The following is an 8040-nucleotide window of genomic DNA, read 5'->3' on the forward strand; positions in this document are numbered from 1 at the left end:
CTCAATAACAAAACTGATTATTTAGCCACAGAAAGTTCTGCTCATAGTAGTCACTTTTATTAATAAGATCTAGTCTGATCTGATTAGAAAACAAACTTCAGGAACATCTCCTATTAGCTTCCATTCATCTCAGCAGCAATTTAAAGTGCAGCTGATGCCTCATAAAGAAAAATAAAATACTAAAAAAGAGAACAAAGCACCATCGTGGAACATTTTACAAGCACTCACACTAATATATTAGTTATTTATTTTTGCCGTATTTTCTCCTTACTCCAAGTTACTTAAAAGATAAACATTTGTAGATGACAAGGACGTCAATATTGCATCAAAACAGAGATGAGCAGCTGCCTGGAAAGGATGAGGAATTTGCATTATGAAGGGGGCGTGTAAATCTTGCATCGAGCTTTAAACGAAAACACTGTTTAAACCAGGTTTATCATTGAAGTCCTGACCAATACAGTCCCAAAGCAGGTACCTTTCTTCTTTCTACGCAAAAATTACTATTTTAAAATAAAGCGGTCTACCAGTGGAATAAAGCAAGGATCTGTACCTGATGGAGTACCAAAACCATGGTCGCAGTTCTTGCTGCTGCCTTACTGTTGACAGCATTGCTTTCAACCCTGAGCATGTGTCGTTTGGAAATACAGCTTCAGGCTCCTGCCTGTAACACTTATTTTCTTCTCTCTGCTGATTTGAAATGTAGGGGACTCCTGAGCATGGTGAAGTTGTGTTAGCAGGTAGACGTTTTGTATACTGACAAGAAGAAGAAAGGGGAAAAGAGATTTTATGGAGCTGGTGATAGACATCAAATGGGGGAAGGGTGGAACAGGGTAGAGAAATTAAGTCATCGCAACTTGCCCCAGATTTCAGAAGAAAGGAAGATGCAGAATCTCTATCTTCTTGTTGTTGGATTTTGTCTTTGTATGTGTGTTCTTAAGAAAATATAACTCACGGAGCCACACCAGTTAATTAAATGTCTAACTTTTCCCTCAGATTCGGCAGTTTGCATAAAAAGCAGAGAAGTGCTACTAGCAAAAGGCTGCTCCTCCTGCAGAAGACACTTGCAACACAGGATTCAGCACTAAACCAGCTAGGAGTACAGCTTGCCTCTCCTCCCAGCCACAAAGCTCAGCAGTTGCAGCTCTTTGGGGTACAATGCTGCCTCTTGACCAACTGCTTGTAACTGCTTTCATCCTCACTCTGGTACCCAATTAGTACCTTGTTAGCCACACACCTGCAGTGCCTTCACCCTGAGGTCATTAAACCTCATGGGCCTGATTCTCCAATCACTGCTCCAGCCCCAATCAGAAATCACTCCAGTAAATCAACAGCCTTAGAAGAGCTAAATAAAAGGGGAATGAGGTGATCTGCAACATTAACCCTTTTCCTCTCTGTTTTTTTCAGCATGTGCACCCTTTGGCCATGTCACTGCTGTGAAAGTAATTAGCTAACAAAACATTTCTTCTAATCAAGGCTGGGCAAAAGCAAGAACAAATGCAACTCTCAGGCTATTGTACTGTTTCTCCAAATCCTTCTGGAGCTGTTACATCCCAGGAAGAGTACTCAGGAAACTTGACTGATGTAGTAACTGAATCAGCAGTATGCTAAAAGTTGTGCATCTAAATAAGTCATTCATGATGGCTGCTTTGTGTTTTGGCCTCATCAAAATTCAGGCCTACTACAGCATGGGGAGAAAAGCTCTGGGAAGTGAAATGAGAAGAGGGAGAGACAAATGTAAATAGAAAATGTGTTTCTGAATTGTGCCATGGGGACTAGTCTGAATATAAGCTACTGGTAAATGATGGTGTTTCACTCAAAGAAGGATATTGTCCAGTGGTGCTAATATAAAGAAATAAAGTTTCAAAGAATTATCACAGCATAATATTGACTCAAAAGCCCTGTCTCCAAGACTTCAGCTAAAAGAAATCTCCTCAAGAGAGGTGTATATGTAGCTATGAAAAGATAACGTTACTACCTACATTTCAGGACCAATATTGCACTAACTTTTCATCTCAGTAAATTCAGTGTTTGATGCAGTAAAGTCCCATACATGGCTAGGGGGAACAGAAGGGAGCATAATCTGTTTTAAAATATCTGTGTATCTGGCACAGAGGACGGCTTGAATTTGAGAACAGATAGCACAAATAGTGCATATGCTTTGTTAATGAGGGATGAACAAATGGGCATAAATGAAGGAAAAATCCTGCTTTTTAACATGCAATGGTTAGTGTAACTCTAGATATACATTATCTTCACACGTATGAGCAAAAGATGATTCTGAAAAATATGGTGGAAAGGAGCATTTGAAAAGTACACTGTTCCATTCGGAAAGACAGAATACACAAACCCTCAGAAAGCAGGCCATCCTCATAGTGTTTCTGTCACGTCATACAGACCCAGCAGGTTTACAGCATTTGGATGAAGAATGCTATTCCATAAGTTTCCACTTGAGACTTCTGAGAGACTGTTCTGAGAAACACAAGCTTTAGTGATCTGTAAAGAGTACTGTTGCTTAATGATCAAAGTTCTGTATTTAACACTTTTAGGTTCAAATCTTGGCCACATCTGCTTTGCTAAGGTCACTTAGTGAAAGTCACACCATAGTTTGTACAGACCTTGAAAAAGTCCCTGTGGTTTCTTATGTCTACAGTTGTATGGAGTGAATTTGTTTTCAGGAAACGAAAAGAGAAAGTAAGACAGGATTATTTGGCAGCTATTTAGCTCAGGTTTGGCCATTTCACTGACAAGATCTTGAATTAAATGTAATCAGTAGAACTGCTATTAGTATCTATGCTTATGGCTGCAGTCTCAATTATTTAGAAAGAAATCAAATGAGTGACATATTCTGCTTAGCTTTGATGACCACGAGGAAGTAACTGCTGTTTATAAAAGCACTAAAAGTGTAAATACCTTGGAAGCAGAAGAATTTCTGAGGCAGGCAAAACTCACAAAGATGTAGGGCTAAAAGGAGAAAGAAACAAGGGTAGGCCAGGCTGAGAAGCTATTTCCATAGCTTTTGAGTTTGCTAATTTGAATTGCTGGTAAGAGCACACTCTTGGTCTGTTACAGTAATGCAGCTGCTTTTATGGATCAAGTGGATGACTGCAGTCAGCAGATACCCTTGTGACTTCTCTCTGTTTCAATACTAAATCTGTTTTATGTCATAAGGAAGTCAGCAGGACTGAACTTGCGCAATCAGTAAAGGTTGGATCCAGTCTTACAGCTAGGAATCTATACAGTGCCATGCCATATTCACTGGAGAATTAGTGTAATGAAAAAGCAGTTTCTAATAGGTCTTTTCCATTACTGATTTTCTGATCTTTTTGTTTTTTTTCTTTCTTTTTTCAGTTCAAGTTTACTGCAAAGTGGAAAGCTGAGGCAGGTATTATGGTAAGGCAGCCTCTACCATAGCATTGCTGCTCCCTAATGCTAGATTTTGTCATTATATTCAATGTATCTAAAACTAATCTCCACTATAGGTAACTTGCCTATTGCAGGGACAAGAAAAAATAGCATTTTGAGTAAGCTAAAGAAAATTCATGTAAAAATGTAAACTGATGTTATTAAGTTAGTTGTTGATGCAGTAGAAGCTTGTTTGTTTAGATAGTTGGCTGTGGTCAAATTAAGCATGCCTGAAATTTGAATGGAATCACAACTTAAATAAAAGATGACAAACAATTATATCCCACATTTGCTTTTGTGCTAAGGAGAACTGTGACATTTCATTCTGAGTAGCTTCTCAGGCGATGTAAGGCTGTGAAAAATTCCATTCCTCTTTTTCTTGAAGTTAAGACTGTGTGAAGTTGAAGCTTTCTTTCAGAAGCTTCTTGTGAAGTGGTAATGTAAGAAAAAGTATTTGTTACTGTGACCAGCTCACCCATATGTTATGTTGTTGCTTGCTGGATGCAAAGAGATTTTCAAACCCTATAGTTAACCCTTCCTTGAGGGGTATACTAATGCCAGAGCTCTCCTGTACCACGTGTCCAGACAAAAGCATCCCAGCTTTCATCCAGTCACGGGGAGTCAGTGACTCCATGCGTCCTCAATTCAGAAATTCCCTCATTATTTACGTCTTTTCCTTTTGGGTGTTGGAGATCTTTTTCTAATTAGTTCCATAGCCATCATTTTTAGCCAACATTTATTCAATGTCTGAAAGAAAAAAAAAACAACAAAACACCTAGTATTTTAACTGCTGGCTTCTCACCTTAGTTTTGCCTTACAGATAACTCTGAAAATAGCTCTATGTATTTATTGATCTGAATGATACTGTTGATCATTCCACATCACATCACCTCACTTTAAGATACACTATAGTGTGATGAATATACCATACTTCTCCCCTGTGTTTTTTGTGGGGCGGGAATGTTTTTAGCATAATTTTTTAGTAGAGAAATTAAAGACTGGCTGTATCTCATTGTATAATAAAATCATTTTACATCAGAAACTGCAACTCAAGGTATGGCTCAGAAGTCCTATGTGGTTTACTGTATAGGCACCTGTTCAACTGACAATGAGAGCTGACATTACTATAATGGAAATGCCCAGTGTATATTTATGGAACATTAATTCAGCCTATAATATTGCAGCTGTCAGAATCTACTGATGTAGATTTTATTTCATACATTTTCCTTTTCTTCCTTGTAATTCACTTTGAGATTTTTGTGTCAGCGCTTTAAAAGGAGATTAGTTAAATGTCCCATTTGAACTATTTTCTTTGTCTTCACATTCTTTGTCTTAATGAGTCAGGGTAAGCATCTCAGTCTTTTCAGAAGAACAGGCTCAATGAAAATATGACCTGTTTAATGCAATAGGCCTCTTCTGTCAAGCAAGAGGAATAGGGCTGAGATAATACCATATAAACTGACAAAAGAAGATTCCCATAAGTGGAGGATGCTCACAGACTTTCCTGGTCCCCTAGGGAGAGATTTGAATAATGCAAGGTTAAGGGGCTTAGCGTATTACCTCAGGACAGCTGATCTAGTCCTGCAGAGCAACATGATATAAAACACAGAAGCAGATCGGGATAAGAGGTGTTATCATACAAACAACGCTTGCCTCACTGCTATAACAGTGAGCACAAGGTGTAATGCTGGGACAAATGGATAGTGAGAAAACAGGAGGGAAATGCAAAGATCACACACTGGAACTGAGGAAAACTCAGACAAAAAGCAAAGGCACACGTCATTCAGGACACTGATCATCATGATCTTGAGTTCTGCTGAGGGACTATTAATCCTCTTGAGTAGTGTAGTGATGAAGTAAGAGCAGTCAGGGAGAAACAGACGTGTCAGGAAGACATTGGTCACTTAAGGAATGAGTTGGCTCTCAAGGGGCCCAGTTGTGCTTCAGAAGACAAGAGGTTGGATGCAACTGCAGTGAGCAGAAGTGAAGTCTTGCAGGCAGGCAAGGAAGGAAGCTGTGAGAAAGGGAACAATTGTGTTAGACAGGTGGGCTGTCAATACTGACACACAGGTTATGGTTGTCATCATAAATTGCAGCCTCACCAAATAAGATTTAGGCATTTCTAATAATAGAGTGCTTGTCTGCAATGCATCAACATATGACTTTATTGAGGTAAATGACAAGTTCCTAAGTATTCTTTGCCTGGGAGAGGGGTTTCTATGGCTCAGCAGCCTTTTGGACCCTCTTTTCTCTTTCATCTGTAATTCTTTCCTTATAATAGCTTATCCCTATCCACCACCCCTCTCTTTCACAGGTTTTATGTAAGTCTTCCTCAGTCATTAGATGTCATCTCTGCATCATTTGTGGTCTTCTTGAAAATTTGTCCTTCTGTACTCCTCACTTTCCACTATAGTTTTGAATTTTCACAACTTCCTGTTCACCTTTCTATCTTTGAGGCACTGTGTGATCTCATGAGGAAAAAAAAAATTGTCATCTTTATGCTTGATCATGTGAAATCTTCATGAATGCATATCAATATGACAGGAGTTTGCCATTGATTCATCACGTGACAAGATCACTTCTAATTCACTGTCTTTTACACATCTGACATGCAGATATAATTACATTTTAAGAAAACTATAGTACTATAGCATGTTATTTGTTGAATGACTTTGTCATCAGTACCACTTATCTGCAATGAAAAGGTAAAAACAAATGTATGACTGTCAGTCAACATAAGCTGGTAAAACTACTTTGCCTCAAAGAACCTGAAATTTGGACCCAGTAACACATCAACATCATGGGATCTTCAAGACTTCTGCAGAGATCTTATTTCAGAAAATAAGGTCAGTATTCTAGAGTTAGTGACACCCATTTTTATCAGATAAACCCGATGGCCCTTATCAGAGTCTACAGAGATTGACTGACTTATTCCGTCTTAAAAAATGAAAAGTGGGAGAGCATGTTCCTCATCAAAAGTTCTCATGGCATAAAAACATTGAGAAACCATCAGCTTATGTGATGTGAAAAGTAATTAAATGCAACAACAGCATGACATCAGCAGTGGATAATTTTCAGATTTTAAATGTCATTCCTTTTAAACTCACAGTTGTTTGAGGTTTTTGTCTCCATTTCACAAGATAGAGTACAAAACATTGTGACATGCTTAATATTTCTTCCGCCAAGCCATCCATTCTGATTTCATTCTCACCCTTTACAGAGTTGTTGATTTCAGCCTGCATTTGGCTGCCAAAAATGCGATTGCACACACAGCACCAAGAACAAAGTGAAAATGAATTATGCATTGGGAAGGAACTTACATTTGAGTCAAAAAACTTAAGACTTCAGCACCTTCAAATTACAATATATTTTAAGAGGGAATACATTTAAAGAGATAGCAATGGGCTGAGGAGAGAAAGCGTCAGCCATGTTGAAGCTTAATATAATTTATAGTAGCTTTCAATTATTTATTTTTAAGAAGCCACTGAACACACTGGATCTTTTCAGTGGTAATGTCAAAATATGGATATTGGGAAAAAGACATGAATAATTGTGACAGGTTGTTATGCATGATAATAGTATATGGGGACATTTAAAATACGGATCATTCACCAGAGCAAAAAAATGCATGTCATTTATTCTGAGAACACATGGCTGTGTACTTAGTGACTCTTCTTCTGCAATACAGAAGTTTGCTGAACTTGATTTTTGTTTTGTCTTTCTTCTTTTCCTGTTTGATTTAAAACTTTTTGCTTTGAAACAATGGCCAGGGATTTCAAACTTATTTCCCATGAAGACAAAAACCATCTAGCACTGCGTGCCAGGTAGAATAAAATGAAGTCTTTTAAAACTTTCAGTTCATGCAAACAACAATGTTTTGCTTTTTATTTATCCATTTTATAATACTATTTTTAAGGGAAGTGTGTGGCTTTTGAAGCCCCTGAATAAAGTTTGGAAAGTCTGTTTTCAGTTCTTTGACAGGCCTCTCTCATAAGAATGGACAAAAGATTCGGCACTGACTTCACAAAATGCTTTTTGATCATCAAGGTCCCTGTTTTTGGTCATCAAGGTCCCTGTGTTTTTGCTTTAATACCATAAGCACCAAAATAATGGATACTTTGGTTTCTGCCTACAGAGAGATGCAAGATAATGAACTCCTATAGCTATTTACCTAGGATCCCAGCCTGTGCTTAGACCCCAGAAGGATTTTGAAACCAGGAGATTGATTGAGGTGCCTACAGCTGCCAATATAAACATAAACAGCCCTGCAACTCCTGCATCCTATCTGACAGCTGCAGGCAGATCTTAGATGCCTTAAGGTAGCCATTTAGACAATTTTATTTAGTCATCTGTGTCTGGCTAAATGTGTCCTGTCTTATACAGGCCATTCTTCTCAGCAGTTTCAGATGGTGCTTGTTGGATTAGTCTTACACAGAAAATTCCTGGGGACAGTAGAGCCACATTTCACAGACCACATGGTTGCTCATACTCGCGTTGAGGTTGCTCAAAATGCTAGTTTCTACAGTAATGAGTTTTATTTCCTTTGGCTATTACTGGCATTTGGTCTATTTCTTACTCATATGTTTTTCTTACAATCTGGAAACAACTTATTTGGATTTGTCAAGTGACCACCTGTGG

At 38.3% G+C, this 8040-nt stretch overlaps 1 long non-coding RNA gene across 1 annotated transcript; it reads right to left on the reverse strand.

Moving 5' to 3' along the window:
* Positions 1-3670: 3670 nt before the first annotated feature.
* On the reverse strand, positions 3671-6600 carry LOC134160927 (uncharacterized). The gene is made up of 2 exons (XR_009963743.1): positions 6510-6600; positions 3671-4149 (listed from the first exon to the last, which is right to left on the reverse strand). It is a non-coding gene; the product is annotated as an uncharacterized LOC134160927 (long non-coding RNA).
* Positions 6601-8040: the final 1440 nt, after the last annotated feature.

Source organism: Pezoporus occidentalis, unplaced genomic scaffold, assembly GCF_034315485.1.
Source record: "Pezoporus occidentalis ecotype Australia unplaced genomic scaffold, CSIRO_AGI_Poc_V1 ctg166, whole genome shotgun sequence".
Taxonomy (NCBI): Eukaryota; Metazoa; Chordata; class Aves; order Psittaciformes; family Psittacidae; genus Pezoporus; species Pezoporus occidentalis.